This window comes from Carettochelys insculpta, chromosome 14 (genome assembly GCF_033958435.1).
Source record: "Carettochelys insculpta isolate YL-2023 chromosome 14, ASM3395843v1, whole genome shotgun sequence".
Classification (NCBI taxonomy): Eukaryota; Metazoa; Chordata; order Testudines; family Carettochelyidae; genus Carettochelys; species Carettochelys insculpta.
Genome location: NC_134150.1, coordinates 15,289,010 through 15,313,756, shown reverse-complemented (window position 1 = coordinate 15,313,756; position 24,747 = coordinate 15,289,010). Strand labels below are relative to the sequence as shown.

The following is a 24,747-nucleotide window of genomic DNA, read 5'->3' as shown; positions in this document are numbered from 1 at the left end:
TTTAATCCTCCTCCAGGACCCCAGCCCATTAGAGAATATCGTGTGTGTGTACTATAATTCCCACAAGGCGAGAGACAGAGAGCAAGTTCAGTGCAATGCTTTGTTGAACTGATTTGAAACAATGTAATTGAAGTCTGTTCAAGAAAAAGGATACATTCAAATTTGTTTGAACTGATCAAAATAAAATATTTCCTTCTGATTTTCCCAATGGAAAACAGTTTTTTTTGTTTTTCCCCCAAAATCAAAATGTTCCCAATTTTAATTTTTGTGCAAATATATTTTCTATCAAAAGTCATTGTGACCAAAAATTCCTGACCAGCTTCAGTTGAACATGAGAAGCAAATTAGATGTATATTTTACTAATGTCAGCAGTAGGTACAATGCTTTTTTACATGTGAATTTTTAAGTGGATTTCAGCTGCTGCACCTTGTAGTCTTTTATTACCTTTGTAAAATATACCTATATTTGAAACTTCTCTTTGGCAAGCATCTTTTAGTGTCAACATACCAAAGATGGCAATAGAATATTCAGAAGTGCCAGCATGTTGCCCTTCATGTGTGACCGGTCTCACAAATAGCAGCTCCTTCCAAAGAGCTGGGAAAAAAATGTCTAAATTATATCTGGTATACTGTAAGTTACATTGAGCTGCATATGCACTAATTGTTGGGTTGAAATGTGGAAGCCTATTTTAGGTACTGGATGGCATTCACTGAAATTCTTGTTACAGTTTTTTGACTCTGACAATAAAGCACTATTTTTGTATCATTTGTTTGCTTTGTTGAATTTTAGTACACCCAAGTGACTCAAAAGAACAGTATGAATAATTTTTCTTCCCTAACTGATCTTCAGAGGAAGCTCTGGTGCATATTGGAGGGAAATAACATAAAAAATGAAGAGATATGGAATGTTTTATTAAACTTTATTTCAAAGAAAAGTGTATCACTTCTTCTTTGCAGTACTTATCTCCTCTGATATGGGCATTATGGATTAGTTTGGAACTCAGGCACAGGCCAGTGGTTATCTCTGCAAAGGTCTGTGTTTGGGGGCCTTTTGTAACTGTGATTTAATTCTTATACAACACTTAACACATCAGTAGTTTAACTTCTTTAGCTCCATTTATTTTATTTTTATGCATTCTTTACTTCATGTGTTGGCATCTTTACATTTGGCAGTAAAAGGAGATGTAGAACTAATTGCTATGGATACCTTATGTCTGTGTTTTCATATTTTGCTTTGTTTGCTTCTGGTTTGTTCTAATTTGACATGTAACATATTATTAATATAGTATACACACTATACGCACTCCACCTGCCACGTACATTTGAAGGATATTAAGATTGCAAAGTGAAACACTCAACATCCCTTAATTTTGTCATTTGATGTCTTATATGTCATTGTAACATGTCCACCGGTGTATATATATTACATTCATGTAATACATATATCTCCTTTTGGTTTTGAAGGACAATTGCCTCATCTTTCATTAGCAGTACTAGCACCATTCAGTTCCTAAAGACAGCTGATGGAAGTCTTATTTTGCCCTCTTGCTCAACATAAGCAGTAAAATAAAAATTCTGTTATTTAGCATTCATACAGACCTCTAAACTATTCTAAGTAATCAGCAACATTTTCTTTTTAAAAAATTGTTAGAGTTCAGACCATCTTCAGTTTAGCTTGTTCTTATGAAAGCCTCAGGCACTACAGAGAGCCTCGTTGGTTACCATAAGTGAATTTCAGCAACATTCCCTCTGTCAACGTGAACCACAAAGACAATGACTAAGATTAAACAGATTTCTCTGTTAACAACAAATGAAGTCTTATGCTGAACTATTTCTGTTTTTTCAGATGCAATATGAGGGTGCTAAACACAGCTAGCAATGGCACAACAACTTATTTGTGCTCTGGCTCACAAACTTTGCAGCCTAAATGGCAGAAATGAAAAATTACTACTCAAGCGAGAATGGGAAAATACAGTATATACGCTCCCCATTTCTAACAAAACCGCTACACGTAATCTTGTATAATTTCAGCTGCACTAATTGATGCACTGTACAAACAAGTCCTGCAAACACATTTGCCTTCTAACTTTGATTCAAACCACATAACATTTAATTGTTCCATACCAATATGTCATGTTGCATAATACATTTTTGACCAAATGTACATACTTGTTTCTTGCATAATCCACTGCAACAGTGAAATACTGCAGACTGCATTATTAGCATGTTCAAAGGGCAAGATGTACCCCACCAGCTTTAAGTCAGATTAATTACTTTTTGTGAAAGCAAAGTTCCAGCAGATGGGGGACTGAGGACTGAAGTAAACTCTATCAATATGTTGCCTAGCTGCAGGACGCAAGCACAGCTCTTGCAAGCTATTACTCCATAGGCAGGTGTGCCAGTTGCATATCTTTAATGCTATCTGCATAGGTTTTTTGGGGGACTCCCTCTTTGGCATAATTCTCACCATCACTCTTTGCCTTGACTTAGATTTGCTCTAAATTGAGGAGGTCCCTTCCATCACAGATGTCTTTTTGGACATCCAGGCCCCCCAGGGGCTGCAAAACACAAGACACAGGGTTGGAAAGGACTATGCAGGCCTTCTACTCTTTGGGTCAGATGCTCAACCACTATCAATCAACATAGGTCCATTCACGTCAGCAATTTACACCAACAGGGGATTTGGCCTTTTTTGAGAATTTCATTTAATATGAACATTAGTCATAGCCCCCTTAGATATCAACACAATTTAAGGTCATAAACAAGCTAATTCAAATTAAAGTATCAGATGGATCATACACAGAATCAGCATTAGACATCTACCAGATGAGAGACCTACCAGATTTAAATGGGCAAATTGTGAAGTCGTTCGGGAAATTTTACCTGAGCAAAGCTGAGTAGAGATCTAGGGATTTAGCCTATGGAGAAAAAGATGACCCGGCAGCTGTCCTTAAGAACTCTCTGCTCTCTTAAGCAATCTTTCGAGAGGGCACTGCCAAACAAAAATTTGTCATGTGACACAATGTAATTCTATAACGATAACTGTCTTGTAAGATAATATTTGGATAGATATTTCTGAATAGTTGTTATTTCAATTGCTTATTTGGGGCACTATTGCATTCAGAGTTGTTTGATTTTTAGCTCTAAATTAAACATCACATGCAAGGAATTTTAAGGTTTCATTATTCAATGATTTTAAAAGGAACAGTGGGTATATCAGTGCTACAACAGTACAAATTAATCAAATGGAAAAAAAGTAAAGTAATTAAAGTTGAGCAGGGAGACCAATGAATTCAAAGATAGACCAAACTTTTGTAATGCATATTCAGTAACAAGAGTCTAAGTAATTAGGTATTGCTCAAGAAAGATTGTTAAAATGCCTATTATTGTAGTTTTATGAAATCTAGTTTATTTAGGAAGCAAACATACTTTTTGTGGTCCACTTTAAAAGTTTCCATGAAAAATAAGTAGGTGAGGGGAAAGGATGGTCTTTGGTTAAGGTCCAGAATGGAAAACAATAAATCTAGGTTCTATTTTTGGCTCTCTTATGACTCGTGTGGTCTTGAGGAAGCCACCTAATTTCTCTGTGTTTGAGTTTTCCATTGGTAAAATGGGGATAATAAAACTTCTCTACTTTACAGGTGTCTGGTGAACACAAAGCAGAAATGAAGGTGTCATGACATGGTATTGCTGCCCTTGGTTCTATGCTGCTGCCGCTGCTTACAGTACTGCCTTCAGAGCTAGGCACTCAGCTAGAAGTCATCTCTCTCTGGCCCAGCTCTGAAGGCAAAGCAATCCTCAGCAGTAGCTCAGAAGTATGGGTGACGTGGTGTGAACACATTCACAAAATTTACTATTTGCGCCATGACTCAGACACAAAAAAATTGTGTGATTTCGTCACGATTTAATTAGCCAGTGTGATCAAAATTCACAAATGGGCCTCAACTTTTTGGAAGCCCTACCTGGGCTAGTTTATATCTGATTTTTAAAAGTGGTGAGGAGCACTGGTTACGTGGCCAATGCCACTTTTCAAACTTTGGTTTCTGAACCCATAATTGTCTCTCTTCAAATAGAGAGGAATTAGACAGGAAAAAAGCTTTTGCTGATGAAACTGGATTTATTATGTGATTTACATTTAAAATCTCCTTACTACATGACAAGCTCTGTTTTTTCAATGGGTCTACCTAGTAAGGTGTTACTCAACATAAGTAAAGCTACCCAGATCTGACCCTAAATGACCATGAAATAGTCTGAGCAGTGGTATGCAACTATAACATATGTCTTCAAGTAGCTAAGCTGAAAAATACTATTGGAAATAGTGTTAGCTTTTTTGTTTGTTTGTTTTTTAAAATATACTTTGGTAGCATCCAGAGGTCACAAATAGGATTGGGCCTCCATTGTTTTGAACTCTGCACAAATTTTAATAAAAGCCATTCCCTGCTAAGTACAGAAAATGAAAGACAGAAAACAGATGAATGGCAGAGGTCAGAGATTCAGCATGGGAATAAATGAAGATGTTTTTAAATTGATAGCAGAGAAACGTGTTTTAGTACATTTTAAAGCAGTAGTAAGATTAAAGGGGTTCATGAAAATAAGGGAGTCGGTGATTAAAGAGAGTAAAAATACTAATTGAAGTATATAGGATTGTTTTTGAAAGTAATTGTGATAGCTGTGAGCAATGTTATCCCGGGAAACATGGGGTTAACCCTAAAGTTCAGTAGTCATTGGCAATAATGTCTAATAATCCTACACTGTGGGACGAAGTAACAGAACAAATGAGGAAATACCTTGTCTGCTTCAACGCAAACAAGCAAGATAACAAAAAGAAATGGTGGAGGGGAAGACAGAAGAACATTAGCTTTCGTCTAACTGGTCAACCGATGTACAAATTAAAATAACAATTCTTGATATGTTTAAATTATTTAGCTTGTTCTTTCCCTTATAATACACATGAATCCAGCAGTCACTGAGACTCTCCTCAGACACAGATGTAGGTGACATTATTTTAGCCCACCCTCTAAGACTGATGCTCAAGCTTGTGTTCTGTAAAGGGTTGCTCTGTCAAACAAACTAATCAAGACACTCACCTGCTTGCTCACCTACTTACCTGAAACATTTCTCCTGCCAGGGTTTATGCCTGAAAGCTGTATCAAATATTTACCTGAATGCATGTGGATTTGCTTAGATCTTCCTTTCTCTATCTTTACGGCGTTATGGAAAGGAACGGAACAGTTTATGTTTAATCACTCATTTATGTGAAACTTCCAGAGACAACAGGGAGCATAGTACATAATGAGAAAATTATCCCAGGTTAACTTAGTTGTTATATTCTTCTGCTGACAAGAACAATATGTATGCCATATTCCCGAGGTTTCAGGTGGCCAATAAAAGGATCCCTCAAGTGTTCTCATCATAGGCTTCAACTTAACTAACAAATACTAGACAGTTAATAATACAGTAGCTAAAGCCAGGCCTTTTAAGGAACACTTAACCTTTGAATACGTAGCTCTGTTGCTTCACAGCACTGACAATCAAAATCATATTGGCACAATTGCTTCTAGTGGTCTCATTAGGCTGAAAATCAGCCAGGCTCTCATCACACAGATATCTGTTCTGTTGCCATTTAGGACAGCTTCACTTTCACAAAAGGCCACATTTCAGTAACAAATGTATTAACTGCCTCCGGGCTCCAATTGCTAGATTATTTTGTACATTAGAATGTCACTTAAGTGACTTTTTACCAAGTAAAGGGTCCTAAAGATATCAGTGAAAATGGTACTCAGTGCATGAATGGGCACATAGAAGGTCTTTGGGATACAGCTTTAGAAACTATGTAGTAGTTTTGCTGTAATAACAACTCCTCATTCAAAGGGGGGGAAAGGAGAATGCTTATCTTCCACAGAGGTCCATGATGGGGAAGACTGCTAAAGAAACCCCAGTTAACGAGATCTCTTGAAATGTTCAGTCAGAGCAATAACATTCAGGACTGCAATGACTCGTCATCCAAGAATCTCAGAGTACTTCCCAGATGCTAATTAAATGCCCTGTGAGTAGCTGTTATGACTATTTTTCAGACGGATAAACTAAACTAAACTAGACCTCCACTAAAGTGTCTGAAGGAGACCAAAATTAATAGCCATCCATTAGAGTGGCAGAATCTGTGCTGAAGGACTACCCTGCAGCCATGTCTCTGCAGGAGGAACTAGAAGCCATTCCACCACTGGTTTGCTGCCCCTAGCTTCACCCTGTGAAATTACAAACAAGCATTCTTATTGCCTAAGGCATCACTAACTCTCCATAACTGTTCCTGCAGACTGGGGGCAAGTGAAAAGGGGGAAAGATATGCCATTGTTCAGAATTTCCTCTGCTGTCCCCTCACCAGTTCTTACTCCCACCCTAAGCTGCTAGGTGAAAGGTGATGAGCCATCATTCACTTTATACCCACCAAGGCTGCGTCTACACTACGAGATTATTTGAATTTAAGGCTGTTAGCTTGTTATTACCACGTGACTGTCCTCACTATAAATACCATTAGTTCGATTTAGGGAGCACTAAGATCGAGATTACAATATCGCAGTTACTGGATGGGTGTAGCTTCAAGCTCGAATTCTAAAGTTCAATTGAAGGCCAGTGTGGCAGCGCCATGTCTTAAAATTGAATTTGTTAGCCTCCAGAGGTGTCCTGTATGTAACCCACAATGCCCCTCAGTGCTCTGCTCTGGCCACTGCTCTCCAGGTGCACCAGAATTAGGTAACAGGAAGACCGTGAATTTCAAACTGGGACCAGGAAGCCTATGGCTGCAGGCTCATGTTTGTATGAGGGCCTGAATAATGTCTGTCTTTCTTTCTTTGCAATTAGCACTGTGAGGGCATCTGTCCCTTACAAATAGCCCCTGCAGGGAGTTCGTGGTTCTGTCTCTACACTTGTTATTTTTGTCTGTGGTGCCTGATGCCAGCTGCTGCCTTGCCACACCACATGGCAACAAGGCTGTTGTGGGGGTCGTGCTTGCCACAGGCACCATGCAATTGGGGTCTTTCCTGAGCTCAGCCACATCACGTGGGTAGCCCCAAACCCAACAAAAGGGTGTGCCTGCCATTCAGTGCTGACCATGCTGCCAGGCAGCACCAAGTCTTAGCTTAGCTTTTCAGGAGCAGGAAAGAATTTCAGGAGCTTGCAGCTGAAGCGGGGGGAAGTCTCCCTCGGCCTGGGAAAAAATCTCTGGGTGCTGTGATATTCAGGGAAAGTCTTCCTCAGTGGCTAATATTCAGGGGTTGGTTTAAGAGCATCAAGCACTCAGAAGCAGGGGCTGGGACCAGACTTGCCCTTCAATGGATCATCGTTAAAAGATTTAAACTGTACACAGTCCAATGTGGCAGCTGTTTCTCAGGTTCCTTCTCCGTAATTAACCCCTGGTTCCCCATTACCTGTAGGCACAGGAAGCCCCATCAAAAGTTGATTGGGTGGACATTCAGTATAATGCCTGTAAATACTTAGATGTACATTTCTAGATTCTGGACTGGGTGCAAGGGTGCAAATTATTGCTTTGAGGACCTTGTTGGCCAGGAGGTCTAAATACAGAGCCAAGACTTTCCTCTGAGCCCACTGGGCACAGGGACAAGTGGTGGGTCCTGCCACAAGGTTTCATGGGCTCCCATGGGCTTTAAGGAGGACCAGAGGCAGGCACCACAGAGCATTGATTACTACAGTAGCTCTACAATTACCACAGTTCTCCAACAAAGGCTTGCAGTGACCAACCGAGCCATAAGAGATTTGACAATCCACTGCATTTTCAGTGTAGTGCCCGTGTCTACTTACACATACATTTCAATTCTTCTTTTGAGGGTCTTCTTTGCCAGGAGGTCCAAATCCAGATGCAGGTGGTGGGTCCTCCCATGGAGTGTCAGCTAGTATCCTGGGCCTGAGGTAGCCCTGCTGGACCTACTTCACCTTTGCCTGGACTTCCTCCAAGCTGCAGTGGGGGGTGGCCTCATTCTGCCAGGGTGGTGGCCACCCAGTGTAGGCTTGGGCATTTCAGCTCTTCACCTTGAGGTCTTGAAGTACATCTGCACCTTTGGCTCAGTCCAGGAGGGACGCACCTCTTGGTGCCCCAGGCTGGTTCCTGGGACCCTCCAGATGATTCCTTGAGGGCCTATGGAGTCTTGGGCTCCCTCCCAGTATGCCATGTAGAATTCTGGCGGGAAAGGAGTGGGTGCAAGGGTGTTTGCATGGAAGCTTGTATCTCTGCTGTTTGTGAACACTTTCTCGGAATTTTTTCACTGGAGTGATTGGCCTTTGAGACAAAATTATTGATCTGAGGATCAACTTTGCCAGGAGGTCTAAATCCAGATCCAAGCCCGCAATGATCCAGTGACTTTGCATCTCGTTTTGAAACTCTCTCTGTTGGGAAACCTGAAATTTTTTTTCCAACCTTTCTTAGTACTTTACTACCCCTTCCCTCCCCTCAATTATAAAAAGCAGATGTCTTATACAGGCAAGCCAGATACTGCCTGGAAAAAGGGACATTTGGTTAATATGGGAGGGGAATGAGGGAAATGAAATGGGGGAAATTAAATGTATGAAGATGTTTTCAGATACTCACAGCCACTTGAGGGGCATTTTTTCCCATGCTGCACCACTGAAAATACCCAGCATGCTATGGGACTTAGGGAACTCACAATACACTGCTGCAACAGTCAATTTTGGTGATGTGCGTGGCAGCAATAAGTTGATTTTGTGGGGAGCCTGCGGGAAGGTGAGGATGCTCAAAATTGAATTTATAAAATACAGAGTTAATCAATCTATTTTAATAAAGTTGATTTTAGCTTGTAGGGTAGACACAGCCATAGTGAATGCTAGCGAAAGAGGGGTCAGATCAGAACTTAAAATACGGAAGGATCAAGTTAAAGATTACTTAGACAAGTTCAATGTCTGAAAGTCACCAGGGCCTGCTGTAATGCATCCTTGAATACTTAAGGAGCTGACTGAGGAGATATCTAAAACATTAGCTATTGTCTTTGAAAAGTCATGGAAGATGGGATGGGTCTCACATGACTTTCCCATTAACAAACTACAGAAATACAATCGAGATGGAGCTACTATGAGGGTGCATAAATGGCTGGATAGCCATTCCCACAAAGTAGTTTTCAATGCTTCACAGTCATGCTGGAGGGAATAATGAGCAGGGTTCAGCAGGTATCAGCTCTGGGTCCAGCTCTGCTCAATATTTTCACCAACAATTTTGGTAATGGAATAGAAAATACACTTATAACATGTATAGATCATCCCAAACTGGGCAGTGTTTCAAGCGCTTTGGAGGACAGAATTATAATTCCAAATCATCTGGACAAACTGGAGAAATGGTCTGAAGTAAACAGGATGTAATTCAATAAGGACAAATGTAAAGTACTCTGTTTAGGAAAGAACACATCCAAAATGAGAAATGACTTCTTAGGAAGAAATACTGTGGAAAAGGATCTGGGGGTGTCATAGTGGACCACAACCTAAATATGAGTCAACACCCTAACATGGCTGCAGAAAAATCATACATCATTCTGTGATGTATTAGCAGAAGTGTTCTAAGCAGAACACAGGAATTCTTCCACTCTACTCTGCACGAACTAGAGTATTGTGTCCAGTTCTATAGGGACACAATAGGAAAGATGTGGATAAATTAAGAAAAGTTCAGAGAAGAGCAACAAAAATAATTAAATTTCTTGAAAACATGAACTGTGAAGGGAAATTGAAAGAACTGGGATTGGTTAGCCTAGAAAAGAGACAGCAGAGAGGGGACATGATAATTTTCAAGCACCAAAAAGGTTGTTACAAGGAGAATGGAGAAAAATTATTCTCCTTCATCTCTAATGATTGGACGAAAAAGGAGGTTTAAGCTGGACATTAGGAAAGAATTCCTAAGTGTTCGGGTGGTTAACCACTGGAATAAATTACCAAGGGAGGCTGTGGGATCTCCATCACTGGATATTTTTTAGAGCAGCTTAGACAAAACACCCGTCAGGGATGGTCTAGGTGGTGCTTGGTCCTGCCATGTGTGCAGGGAAATGGAATGGATGCCCTCTTGAGGTCTCTTCCAGGCCTACAATTCCCACAATGTACGCCCATGGATACCTGTCTGTGATATGACAATCAGGTGCTTTTGGTTTATTTCAGTCTGTTTTTCTATAACATCACCTACTGGTATTTTTTCTAGTAATGCTGTAACTTATTGGCACTGGGTTATTCCTAGGTCACCTATTCATGCCAGGGCCTAGTATCACTAAGATAAAATCTTACACGCTTATGCCTGCCACCTTGGATTACAGCCATCACTTCCAGATACTTGTCTATCTTTTACTTCTATAATCCTACATCTTACTTCTATTTAGCATATATTAATTATACACAAAAGAGGACATGGGCTAACCATAACACTAAATAGCACAAAATAAACGTATGATAAAATGTACTATTTGTCTATAGTTCCAATAAATCTGCCTTACAGAAACAAGGTGAAAAGTACAAATGCTACTGCCAAAGTAAAGATTGTTGTGTTCAAACTGCAGTGGAGAAATTAGTCCAGGGCAGCTCATCCGTGTGAAAATACAACCTGTAAGACTGCCAATTTCAGTAAGACTTTATGGAGCAAATGGTGCTCATATAAATCAAAGATAATGAGAAAACTTTGAAGGTGAGTGGCAAAGAATTGCAAGTTCAAAAACTGTTTAAGAGTTGACTCAATACACAATGATGCAAGTGAACAAAAATAAAATTAAAAATACTTTAAGAACAGAACATTCCTTGATTCACCAAGGCTGGACAGCTCATCACCCTGCTCCTGCTCTATTTTTAACTCTGTTTACACTATAGCCATTGCTGACCCCACACCTACTTACTCTGAGAAAAAAGAGGGAACTTAATCAGGATATTTAAGCACAGCTCCAGTAGCATCCCAAGGTTTTCACCTCATCCTGCGATCCTAGCCTGCAATCTGTCCCAGGATTGGGTGCTAGCCCACATATTTAAATTAGAAGCAGCAAGACATGCGAAGAAAATCTGAACCATTTCTCCTAGCTTGAATATGTCTGAATTTTGTCTGATTAGTTTTGTTTTTCTATTTTTAAGCCAGATTTATAACAAATGGCTTTCTAGGTAAACAGATTTTTCACAGAAATGTTTCATTTTGTCAAAAATGTCAAGTTTTTTTTCAACAAAAACAGAACTTTTTTTTAAATAAGTCTTTTTAGGATTTGGTAAAATATTTTCAATTCTTTGTTTCCAAAGCCCTTATTTTTTTCTAAGAATAGCTAATTATTTTACCAGAAGCTTTTTGCAGAAATAGAATTTTTTCTGTCTTCACTTTTTCCACAGATAAATTTTTAAAGTTTAAAAAAATTCCTGAAAAAATACTGACATTTTTAAACTAGTTCTTTATTTCCCCTCTTCATCCAGCACCAATCTCTGGAATCAAAAACTGTGTCTAAAATGCAGGCTTCTGTCAGGAGCCCAGAGGTCTCTTGACAGAAATCTGTCACACTAGGAAGCATTCTGCCGACATCCCTTCTTCCTTGTGGAACACGGAAGACAGGCATGTCTTGGCAGAGGAGGTTTTCCCAACATTTCCCATGTGTAGCTGGGCCAAACGTTGGGAAAACCTCTCCCAACAGAACTATCAGCAGCAGATACACAAATTGCACACTGCATTTGTGTATCTTTTGCTGACAGTTCTGGGCAATCTAAACATAGCCATTAAGCACCTATTCCTTATTTCTACCTATCTTCTTATATTCCATACACCTATCTTAGGATAGGTCTACACAGCACAGTTATTTTGCAATAACAGTAGTTATTCTGAAATAACTATCCTAGTGTCTACACAATGCAACCAGTATTTTGAAATAATTTGGATTTGACTTCTTTCAAAATAGGTAAACCTGTGGCTACACTGCCTCTCCCTAGCGGACGGGGCATGCAAATGTGGCTGATCAGAAATGCAAATGAGGCATGGCTTTAATGATATTGTGCCACATTTGCATACCCATGCAGGATGTCGATTCTGGAAGCGCTGATTTTGAAAGCCAAAACAGCTGTGTAGATGGGGTTCATTTGAAAGGAAAGCCTGCTTTTGAAAACACCCCTCTTCCTAATTTTTTTCACACAAATACGCAGCTGAGGTTTGAGATATTTAAATCCATGCCTCATTTACATTTCCAATCAGCCATATTTGCATGCCCCTTCTGAAAGGGAAGGGCAGTGTAGCCACAGCCTCTATGAGGAATAGCACCTATTTTGAAATAGCTATTTTGAAATAGGTTGTGTTAAGATATGGAAGAGCCTATTTGGAAATAAGCCACAGTGCGTCCAATGTCTCTATTTCGAAATAGGCTCTGTGTGTGTAAATGCTGTTATTTCAAAATACATTTTTGTGTGTAGCAGTGTAATTTTGAAATAAGCTCTTCTGGAATAGTTTATTTTGAAATAAGGCTGCTGCGCAGACATACCATTAGGTATCTACAAGGCCCCTTGTTTTACTGTCTGAAAACCTCAATCTTCATGCATTTAACCCTTCAGTGCCTTTCTGAGATACAGCCTCAGACTAGCAGAGCAACAGCAGACATAGACAAACATACATGTTCCAACAAACATACATGCTCACCCGTGGGACCACCAGGGATATCTGAAGTTAAATTATTTTCAAAATTAAAATGTACTTTATGCAGCAAACCCAAAAAGTCGTCTGTGTTGTTAAAAATAGAGAGTTACTGACAGGATGAGCAGTTTTTTTTTCCTGAGTCAGACACTCCAAATCCCAAACAAAGCTGAATTCACTATAGAGTTGGCATTTAAAATCAACTGTGTATTGACTCATTTCTATTAATAATTAACAGTATATTTCTGACTGCTCTGCGTATCTGACCCAGAACTGCACAATCCAGAAGGTACAATCCATGACGACACTCTACAATGATTAGCATCCATTCAAGGAATTCAGACCATTTTGAGGCTTAATTAATTAGTGCTTTTAATGCTCCTTCTCTGTAGGTAATTATCTGAATTTTGCACGTGATTAAATGTTGCAAGCAATGATTCAGGGCCTGATTTCTAAATTATGTGCACAGCTACATATGAAATAACATATGTATCTGTACACCTAGTTTATAGCTGCAACTACAGTGACTCCAGGTGTGAATCAAGAACTTGTACACAAAGGAACAGATATTCATCATGAGTGTGATCCAGAGCCCACTGAAGAGCAAGTCGTCACTAGCAAATAGTAGTGGTAAAAGTTCTGCCAGCATAAAGCTGCTGATGTAGCTATTTTGTGAGAGTGCTGTATTTGGTTGCCACTGCACCAGGTTGTATTGGCATAAGTCATGTATCACTGGCACACATCCCAGCATCCTTGATGTCACTTTCTGGTGCATGGTCTTATGAAAACTTTTTTTGGGTGCACTGTGGAATGCCACCACTTCTGTCACGGGGAATTAGGGGTCAAGTTCACACAATTTCCTCTGATCCTTCCCATAACCCATTTGTGTTCCATTGCCCTGCCATCTTGCCATCAGAGACTGACCACTGAACAGCACCACTGATCTCACCTGTCTGTTTTAGAGAGAGGGTGACCTATTCTTTTGTATTTGTGGAATCTCCACTACCACCACCAGCCAGCCATGCTGCAGTTAAAATGAGAATGTTGAGGCACTGTAGATGAGGCAGAAAAAAATATTACCACCTCTATCAGGCATTTACTGACCACAAGCATTGCAAACTCAGATTGCTATGGGTTAGTAGGCAACCAACTCAGTACTGGTGGATGGATGTACAGTTAGGACAGTCATAATTCTGGAGAGCAAGGCCATTAAGCAGATCCCTTGACGCAGGATTGTGACTCAGGCTTCCTTAATGGTAGATGCAAATGCTGATGGAATGACTGGCCCAGTTCTGTCTCCTCCATGCTCCCCCAGCTGCCTACACATTTCCTCTGATTACATAGGCATAGAAGGGTATTTTCCCAATAGGGAGATCATCCGTCCCATGTTCACCAGAACAGTCCTGTGTTTTAGGCAAGCATATAACTGTCCTGTATATTCACTCTCCCTGCTGAGCTGCCCTTTCCCCAAGTCAGTGCAGCTGCCCATAAAACCAGCTGTCCGTAAAATCAATCAGGAGCTGGCTGGACAGCATGTGCAGCATATACTGACTGGCCAGCACAGGCAGCAGCAGGAGAGGGAGAAATAAGGCAGGATATGTTGGGGGGTAGAGTAGTATGTTTTGTCCTACCCATAAGATTTTAAGGGGGACATGTTGCCCCAGCAGTGCTGGTCATCCCCTCAATGGGCAGCTGCCCCTGGAGCTGGGGAGACCACTGTAGGGAGGTAGCCCAATCCCCACCACAGGACAGCCTCCCATGTATCTGCCTTCCCCACTGCCACAGGGCAGCTGCCTCTGCAGCTGGGGAGCTCTCCCATGGCATGGAAGCACCATTGCCAGCACCCCAAGGCATGGGGTAGCCATGGAGTTCTCCTGTAGGGTGGCAGCCTGGCAGCATGGGGCAGCTGGTGAACACCCCCCTCCTTCTTCAGGGCAACCGTCCCTTCAACTGGGGAGCTCCCCTGTGGGGCAACAGCCACATTATGGTGTCCTGTGGCAGGGGACAGCCAGGGACCTGCACTTGCTTGACACCTGCAGCTGGGAAGTTGCCCCCATCCCCGTCCCATATTTGGCATAGGAAATACGGTCATCCTATTTTCCAAGGTTATGCAAGCTCTCGTGGATTGCTGTGGCTGTTTCACCGACATTAATGTTGGCTTACCGGGGTGGAATGTGATGCTTCTTTAGGATACATAACTTGTCAAAAAGCTGTGAGAAGGGATATTTTTCCAGCCCGCTGTCCTCACATTTGGTGGGGCTGCAATGCCAATTGTCACTTCGGAGGACCCAGCTTATCCCTTTGCTTTTCTGGCACTGAAATGGGCAACGGGTCAGCAGCAAGGAAAGATTTAAGTGTCCAGTGCTTATGAACCTACAGCCCAGTCCATGTTTCATCCTGAGCCTTCCCATCTGAAGGACAAGGTGGGGGAGCTGCCTCAGGCCCCACACTTTTGGCGGCCCTGTGGCAGCCGCCACAGATGTTCTATGGATGGGAAGTTGGAAGACTACCTGGGACAGGATGTGAATGATGGGGGCAAGTGGTGACAGCAATAGCCAGGGGGCGTTGCCTCCCATAAGCCTCCCACCCCCACGGTCCCATATGCACCATGTAGTGCCAGTGGCAGCCTGCTCCACTCTGCTCCACCACAGCTTCTGGGCCTGCTTAACCATGGTTCTCCACAGGTGGCTGGGAGGCACTCTGTGCCCAGCTGCCTATGGAGAAGGGAGGCTCAGCAGGACAGGAGGATGTGGTGGAGCACCGCATGGTGAGCCTAGGGAGGGGAGAGGCAGGCCAGGGGGGTTCAGAAACAACCTGTGGCTGCTGCTGCCACCATGTACCACCTGCCTCCAGCCCCAGGTATTTCCTGGCCAGGCTGATCATGAAGGTAGCAGGGTGGGTGTGGAGTAGGGAAGTGGTGAGGCATATGGCACTGGGGGCTTGGCCGGGGCCACCTTCGCCCCTTGGGACAGCATGATAGCACCCCCAGGGAGAGTACTGGAGGAAGTCCGCGTACACATTGTGGGCCAAATGTGTCTTACAACTGTAAATAGATGAAGAACCATTGGTATGTGCATAATAATTATGGCGTATGCATCTGACAGACTAAAGGATCAGTAGAGATGTTTTATGACTAGGCTGTATCTCAATGAACCCAATATTCTATTATTATTGCTTGTTGTTGGGTTTTTACATAATCTATATCAGGCCAAGCGAAAAATGTTACCAGGAAGGAAGAGAAGGGAAATGGAAAGACTGTCCAAAGATATAGAACATCCTAACACAAGGACATCAAGTCACTGTGCAGCTGACGGAAGCCTTAAGAATACACTTGACAGTGTGCCATACACAAACAGTGTGCTGCATTGTCCATTTCTTTTTTGCTTCTTTGTGAATGCCCAGGCGATAGCTTTTTATGAACATTTATGACTCTCAGAAGAAATTAGCAATAGGGAGGTTACATCTCCATCTTGGAAGACAAAATAAATGCTTTTCACAAACAGTGGATCTCTACTAAAACAAATTACTAAAAAAAGTTGCCAAATGCTGACTGTTCTGGGCGGTATCACACATTAGTGTGTGGGTACTCATAGATGTTCTCATTGTCCATGGTGTTTAAATGGAAGGGAAAGTGTTGCAGAGAATTCTGGTTCCTTGAGGAAGGGTTTATGCCTGGGCCAGGAAGCAACAACTGTCCACTAAGTGGAATGGCTTTGGATGCTCTACTCCATAAAACTTAACATCATCTGTGTTTATCTGGGTACTGAATCATGTTTTTGGAGAACCTCCACCCTTCTGCCCTTCCTCCAGCCTTTGTTCCCCCTACCCTGGTATCATGAGCACATTAAACAGGTCACACAACACATCCTCCCTTGTCCATCTCCCCACCTCTTTCTCATGGTCAGTCTTTCAGCATAAGTGGAAGGGATGGTCCTTAAGGATACCCCAAGCCACATTCACTGATACACAGCCAGACAAGTAGCTATTGTTAGATGTACAGATCTAGCTGACACCAGAAGACAGTGCCACAACTCCCTAAATTCCACCCCACCCCACTGTACAGATGTGCATAAAAATCTGAACAAGGCCATGCTTACAACCACTTGCTTCAGCACGCACCATGGTGAGCGTATGGAGATATGATTCAGATATTTTTCAAACTCTTGTTTGAATAGACCTGTTATGTAGGCCCTGGATTACTGTCAGAATAATACAGCAAACACTACTATACTTATTATAGACAGTGCTGATCCAGGGTGCATTTTGGGTGCCAAAGGTCCAGAGAAAGCTATGCCTGAAGTGGTTTGCAATTGCCTGGAAGTCTCTTCACAGCAATGGCAACAGATCTTTGAAGGGAAACTGTCATTCTGTTAGTGGGGGAAAATAAGGTTACTCATCCTAGAAATGAGAAGTGAAAGAGAAAACTACACACATTTGGATTTTCCATCTGGATAAACCAAAGTACTGTATTTTTTTAACCTGCTCCCAACAACTTTAAATTACTATTTCTGTAAAATTATATAGTCAGAATGCACAGTCACTAGCTTGATTGTAAATTTCCTTTGTATTTTTGGTGCATATGTAACCCCAGAGGCAGAGACCACTGACAAGGGAGAGTGAAATCTCTGCTCCACAAGCCTTAACTGAGCAGCAGTAGGCTTTTAGCTCATGCAGTAGAGCACATGGCGTCAGCCCTTAAGGTCTCACTCCCTTCTGCCAATGACCTGGGTTCATCAGTATTACACACACAGTTTGAATGCTCAGGTACCATTTTGTGCATATTTCATATTCTGGAATTAAATGCGTAAGAATTGTTTTCATCCTGAAATAGCTATTCCCTGTTTTAACAGCACCTATTTCAAAGTACTTTTTTCAAAAGAGGCACTATTTCAAAATAAGCACTATGGCTGTGTCTACACTTGCACTACTCTTTTGAAAGAGGAATGAAAAGGGCGGACATTTAAATGCAAATAAGGCACTGATTTACGTATCTTTTCAGAAGAGATTCTTTCAGAAGAAAAAAATGTGTAGAGGGGGGTCTTTCGAAAACACACCCCTCCTTCAAAAGAACACTTCTTCCTGAAACAAAATAGGAAGAAGGGTTCTTTCAAAGACAGGGTTTATTTTCAAAAGACCCCTGTCTATGCTGCTTTTTTTTCTTTCAAAAGAATCGCTTCCAAAAAGAGATTATGCAAATGAAGCACAAGATATTTAAATCAGTGCCTCATTTGCATTTCTCTTTTGAAAGAGGAATGCAAGCGTAGACACAACCTATGTCTGCAAACTATGTATTTTGAAATAGCTAAGTGCTATTTTAAAACACATTTTGGGGCGTAGCAGCCCTATTTCGTAATAGTGATTCTGGGTAGCATGTGTTTCTACTGGCGGTGCACGTCTTCTCATGCCTCAGTGCACATAAAATTTATTCCGCCCACAGATGGGAAAATTAGAGGGGCCGCTGCTTGTGCCTTCTGTAAACTAGCAAATGTAGAAACTACAGGGTGCTGGGATTCCTTACACCCATACAGATATTTATCACAACTGATCTGAAGAGACAGCCTCAGTGGAATATTAGAATAGATTTTCCGAATGAATTTAGGATTCATTCATTGGAAAATTACTAGACGAGCATGAAAACCTCCACAGTTTTTCTTATCAAGGCACTAACTGTCACAGGCGCATGTCTGATATTTTGTACTGATAGGCAGTGGGCAATAAAACTTAAGGGACAAGTACTGCTTGCAGTTCCAACAGCAAATTGACCATCTGAAGTAGCAGACTATGAAGGAAGGGAAAGACAGATATATTATGGCCTGATCTCAATGGAGTCAAATTGATTTACACCACCTGAGGATCTGACTCAGAGTCAGAGTAACAAATACAGATTCATTTGTTTGCCCAGAAAGTTCTCTTCTGAACAGACTTCATTAAAACAAAAACAAAAACAAGCAAAAAGAACCCCCCCACACACACTACTTTTCAAGGAGCTGGACTGATGGCAACCACTGTGTAAGATAACACACCCTGGCTACGTCTACACGTGAAGCCTACATCGAAATAGCTTATTTCGATGTAGCAACATCGAAATAGGCTATTTCGATGAGTAACGTCTACACGTCCTCCAGGGCTGGCAACGTCGATGTTCAACTTTGACATTGCGCGGCACCACATCGAAATAGGCGCAGCGAGGGAACGTCTACATGCCAAAGTAGCACACATCGAAATAAGGGTGCCAGGCACAGCTGCAGACAGGATCACAGGGCGGACTCAACAGCAAGCCGCTCCCTTAAAGGGCCCCTCCCAGACACAGTTGCACTAAACAACACAAAATACACAGAGCTGACAACTGGTTGCAGACCCTGTGCCTGCAGCATGGATCCCCAGCTGCCGCAGCAGCAGCCAGAAGCCCTGGGCTAAGGGCTGCTGCCCACGGTGACCATAGAGCCCCGCAGGGGCTCGAGAGAGAGCGTCTCTCAACCCCTCAGCTGATGGTCGCCATGGTGGACCCCACTATTTCGAAGTTGCGGGACGCGCAACGACTACACGGTCCCTACTTCGACGTTGAACGTCGAAGTAGGGCGCTATTCCTATCCCCTCATGGGGTTAGCGACTTCGACGTCTCGCCGCCTAACGTCGAAGTTAACTTCGAAATAGCGCCCGGCGCGTGTAGCCGTGACGGGCGCTATTTCGAAGTTAGTGCCGCTACTTCGAAGTAGCATGCACGTGTAGACACGGCTCCTATCAGGTCTGACAGGCTATGTCTGTACAGTGTCCTAACCTTGAAATAAGCTATGCAATTTGCATAGCTTATTTTGAGAAGATTTCGAAATAGGCTATTTCTGTATGTGTTGCTGTCTAAATGGCACCACCTGCCAAAATAAAGAATTCTTTCAAGGCATCCCTATAGTCCTCTTGTGATGAGGTGTATGGGGATGCCAGAATAGCGTGCCTGTTATGTGAAAAGCTGTTTTGAGACATTGGGAACGTTGCAGAGACATGGGCAGCTATTTTGTGATATCGGAGTATCCTGAAACAGCTCCCACCATGTAGACATAGCCACAGAGAGCATCTTGGGTCAAAACCTCCTTTCTTACATAAATCTGGCTTAAAATTTTGCAATTCTAGCTCACCTTGAATTATAACAGCCCCTTATATTCACAAAGCTCCCAAAGCACTTTTCATATGCTTTCAGATTCCCACTGAAAAGCAGCCACTTCTTCAGTGGTAAACAGTCGTCATTTTAGACCAGGAATCCAGCACAAGAGGTTGTTGGTCTTATAGGGAGAGAAGAGAAGAATTGCTATCCATCAGTATGCACAAAGGTAATGTCCGGTAAGCATAATACTAATGCTAGAATGTGGTCAGGCTACTATTTTAACAATATCACCAGTCTTATAGAGGGCCAAGGGAATTAATTGATTGCAAGTATTTGGGGCTTCAAATACATCATCTGAAAGATGAATTTAATTACTACATACCATGCATTCTGATTTACAGGACAGAATTATCTTGTTTTACATTAGAGTTATTGAGCCTTGTTCTAATCAGTTAGGCCATTGTGAATTTGAAGTAACTCCCTCGAAGTCAACAGTCCTGTAAAACTAGTGAGAGATTAAACTCAGGCCCACTATGAAATTTGAAAATCACAGGTGTTATAAACTGGCCATCTAAGCCTCTGTACTATTATCAGCTGGTTGCGAGTGGACCCAATCACTGTTTCCAAGCCAACTGGGTCTGGATGGCACGTCTACTTGCGGTGTGTATCTACACTTGCCATGGTGCGCATAACAAAATTTCTGAAAGTAATGAAAGTTATGAGATGCATTCCAATCCTCCCATAGTCTGAGGTTACCCCTTCTTTTGAGTCTGAGGCTCAGCTGTGCAGGCGGAGTTCTTCCTGTAAGTCCTTTTCATATGTAGCTATGGTTGGCCTCCTGCAGAGAGCAGAATCCCATTCTAAAATAGCCCACCACTCTTTATCATTTGCTCAAATGGAGAAGATCCAGACCCACCAGTCATGCTTAGCCCATTCTTGTGGGCCACTGTGTAGAGAAGCCATTATTGCATCCATGGTGTGTTCCTGTAGTTGACACACACACAATCACAATTGATGGTCCTGGTTTGCTATATTGATGGCTTCTCAGTAAGTCATAGACCACCAGAACTGGAAGGAACCTCAAGAAGTCATCAAATCTAGTCCCCTGCCCTAACGGCAGGACCAAGGTCCAGCAGACCACCCCTACTGGACACCTATCCAACCTGCTCTTCAATCTCTCCAGTGACAGAGAACCTACTGTCCCCCAGGCAATTTATTCCAGTGTTTAACCACCCTGACAGGAAGTTTTTTCCAATGTCCAGCTTAAATCTCCCTTGCAGTTTCAGCCCATTGCTTCTTGTCCTATCCCTCAGAGGCCAGAGAGAACAATTTTTCTCCCTCCTCCTTGCTACACTCTTTTAGGTACTTGTAAACCTAAATCCTTAAACAAGGTGTCAAACATTCCCCCAGGAGGGGCAGCTGGCTGAAATGCAGCATAATAAACGTGTGCTGGCTAAGCCCAGACTTAAGCTGAACATCTAGTACAAAATATGGTCCATAATTTAATACATCTATATCCACTCTGTCACCATCTGTACTTCCTGGTCTCCAAACACCACATGTAATTTCAAAGAGATAAACAAATGATATTATGTTATTAAAAACAAAATAGGATTAATGAAGTCAATAACACTTCATTTAACACTGAAATGCAGCCTATAAAATGTTCTAGCTAAACAAAAGTAAATTTTCCTTTTGTTTTTATTCCCTAAAATAGGAGTTATTGTAGCACTTTTGATAATGGCATTCCTGGAAAGATGCATGCTCTCAGCTGTCACAAGCATTTCAGTTTTAATACAACTTTGTTCATAGCAGCTGTAAATAAAAAATATTCATTAGTTAAGTTCCCAGTTTGACAGGAGCTTTGTTTTTACACTGATTGTTAAATTATGCATTGTGCTGATTTATTTATAGCCTCGGAGTCAGACACGTAAATTCTGTATATGAAAGAACTGCAAAAATACAGGAAAAAATAAAGGTCCAGGGATCCAGTGTTTGGGAAAAGATTATATGAATTAACAGTTCTTTTCTTCCACATTTTTTCCCTTACAGGGGGATTTGAGGATGGACTAATGACAGAGAGAATTTACACCGACCTGTAACTGGAGAAACTCTGCTGCTGAGGAGATTCCATAAGGGATATTCCATGCGTGCTGAGGAATCAAACTAAGCCAAATAAATTTCAAATTATGTCTACTCTACGGAGACTATGCCAGCATCACCTTGTGGCATAGATGAAGCCTCCACTGCCAAAGGGTGTTTTCTGTCGGTCTAGGAATGCCACCGCCCCAGGTGAGGTCACCTATGTTGACAGAAGCCCCCTCCTATCTGCATAGCTTACATAGCTATGTTGGTTAGGAGTGTCTTTTTGTCCCATTTCTGACCAATGTAGCTGTGCTGATATAGCTTTCAGTTCAGACCAAGCACTGGCAAAACTGCCGGGTAGTGTGTGTGTGTTGGGGTGGGGGAGTGATTGACCCTAACTTGCTCTCCTGCTTTGGGTGCAAACAACTTCTGATCTGTATGGGATTATTACTCTTCTTTTTTGTTGCTGCACTATTTACTTCTCCTTGGCATGTCTTTCGATTGTAAAATGAGTGTAAAATAGAGAAATGTGCAAGAGAGGCATACAAATAAACCATGTTTTGGTTATTAATCCTCCCAGTGACAACTGGCTGAATTGAAAACAAAATACTCTGAATGTCTCTTATTGCAGATCTCCACAATGACGAGTTCAAGTGACACCAATCATAACGGAGTAATGCTCTATGATTTCATTGGAAGCAACATATATTCACATATTACCCACTGATTTCAATATTCTTCTAACTGTTTGTATCATCTAACCACCAAAAGGTATCTGAATAGTTCTTGTATATTATACACATTAAATTAAATATGATCTGTGTTTATAAAACAGGATTGCTTCATTAATAAACTGCATTGAAAAGATATAGCTGTCTCAACAGCAATTTTGTCAGTTAAAATACAGTGATATAACTCGAGTTTCTACACTTCAGTGCTTCTCATGAGGGAGTGAAATGCTTATTAAGTAGTGTTGTACATTATTCTCCCAATCTTCTTTTTATATCTATTTTAAGCATTTGATTATTGCCTGGCTAATAATAGGTGTTTCTTTAGTCAAAGAACAGACTAAAGGAGATAGTATAAATTGTAGCATATAATTGTTCACTGACTGCCATTGATAATTCCTAGCTACTACTGTATGAAAATCTTCCTCTTATGTTAGTAGCTAATTTATCATGTAATAGTAATTAAAGCTGTGGGAATCAGGAAAAAACCCAGAGGGCAATTTTATTCTATTTTATTTTCTTTTTTAAAATACACGATACCGCTATACTCATGAGTCTAGGTAAACCCAGGTATAGTCAATGACCTACAGAAATGTATTTCACAGGTTTGAATTCCATTGAGGAGGCCCCAGTAGGCCTAGTGAGACAGATGGGAATATGTCAGGGAGGAAGGCCTCGAAGGGAACTACGATAAAGCAACGTGGAACAGCAGGAGTCTGCCACCCCACCCACGCAAGGACTGGGATATTCCAAGCAAAACTAGAGACTTTCTTGAAAATATTAGTGTTTGTGGAAAAACTAGAACACACAGTTGCGCTGCAAGTCTGGTGGTAGTAATTCAGAATGCATTCACAGCCGTCAAAGGAAAGGAAAATAGGAATCCTTTGAAAAGTATGCGGCTCATCTCTTGACTCCCAAAGATTTCAACTAAGACATTATGAATTGGAGATACAAATATTTTAAGAAAATAACTAATCCAGGAAGTTACTGGTTGAATCTCTCTAATCTGGAACTCTCTTGTCTGGCAACATCCCTAATCCAGCATGATTTTAGTTAGCCAGAAAACCACTTATGGGCGGTGCCATGTTTCCCATAGTCCCATAAGGTTTGTTTCTAGCCCCGGGTCCTGGCTGTCAGTGTTCTGTGCTGTCCTTTAGCTGCAAATTACCTCTAAATGTCTTCTAAGAGACAGTAAGCAGTGGAAGTGTTCATAATGCTGCCAGAAAATATTGACCTCCCATGGTCTGGCAAATTGTCTGGTTTGACCCTGGTCAGATTCTGAGGTTGCCAGATTAGAGAGGTTCAACCAGTATAAGGAATTAAGTAATTTGAAAGCCAGAGTCATGTTAGCTGAAGGATGTGTGGCATTGTGTTCTTTTACATGAAGTTTGCCAGAATGTCTTGGTCAGAAATGTGGCACAAAGTGGTTTTGGTCAGAAGCAGGTGTAGACCCTTCTTTTTATGAGCAATCATAGATTTGCTGTACAAGTTAATTATGTTTACTCTTTGCACAGCCAGAGATGCTCAACCCATCCTCCTCTGCTTCTAATCTACCTATCCATCAAATACTTATACAGTGTGGGTGTGTCTACACTAGCCGGCTACTTCAAAGTAGCCAGCACAAAGTCGAAATAGCACACTTCGCGTCTACACGCGCCGTGTGCTATTTTGACATTGAAATCGACGTTAGGCGGTGAGACGTCGAAATCGCTATTCCCACCCAAAGATGGGAATAGCACCCTACTTCAACATTCAACGTCGAAGTAGGGTGTGTGTAGATGATCTGCGTCTTGCTATTTCGAAATAGCGGGGTCCTCCATGACGGCCATCAGCTGAGGGACTGAGAGACGCTCTGTCCAGCTCCTGTGGGCCTCTATGGTCACCGTGTGCGGCAGCCCATAACCCAGGGCTTCTAGCTGCTGCTGCTGCAGGTCCGTGCTGCATGCACAGGGTCTGCAACCAGTTGTCGGCTCTGTGGATCTTGTGCTGTGCAGGGCAAGTGTGTCTGGGAGGGGCCCTTTAAGGGAGCAGCTTGGGGCTTTGCTGGCCCCTTATTTCGATGGGGAGTGCTTGTGCGTGTGGACGCTCTGCATTTCCTTCCAGGATGGCTCCTTTCGATGTTCCCCATCGCTACTACAATGTTGAACATCGATGGCACCAGCCCTGGAGGACATGTAGATGATACGCGTCGAAGTAGCC

The 24,747-nt window shown here is 41.9% G+C and overlaps 1 long non-coding RNA gene across 1 annotated transcript in view; it reads left to right on the top strand.

The window, feature by feature from the left end:
* The window catches only part of LOC142020532 (uncharacterized), a 43,979-nt gene extending 21,356 nt beyond the window's left edge, over positions 1-22,623 (top strand). The window contains exons 2-3 of the long non-coding RNA XR_012647432.1: positions 21,788-22,027; positions 22,452-22,623. This is a non-coding gene — a long non-coding RNA (uncharacterized LOC142020532). The remainder of the gene's footprint in view (positions 1-21,787; positions 22,028-22,451) is intronic.
* Positions 22,624-24,747: the final 2,124 nt, after the last annotated feature.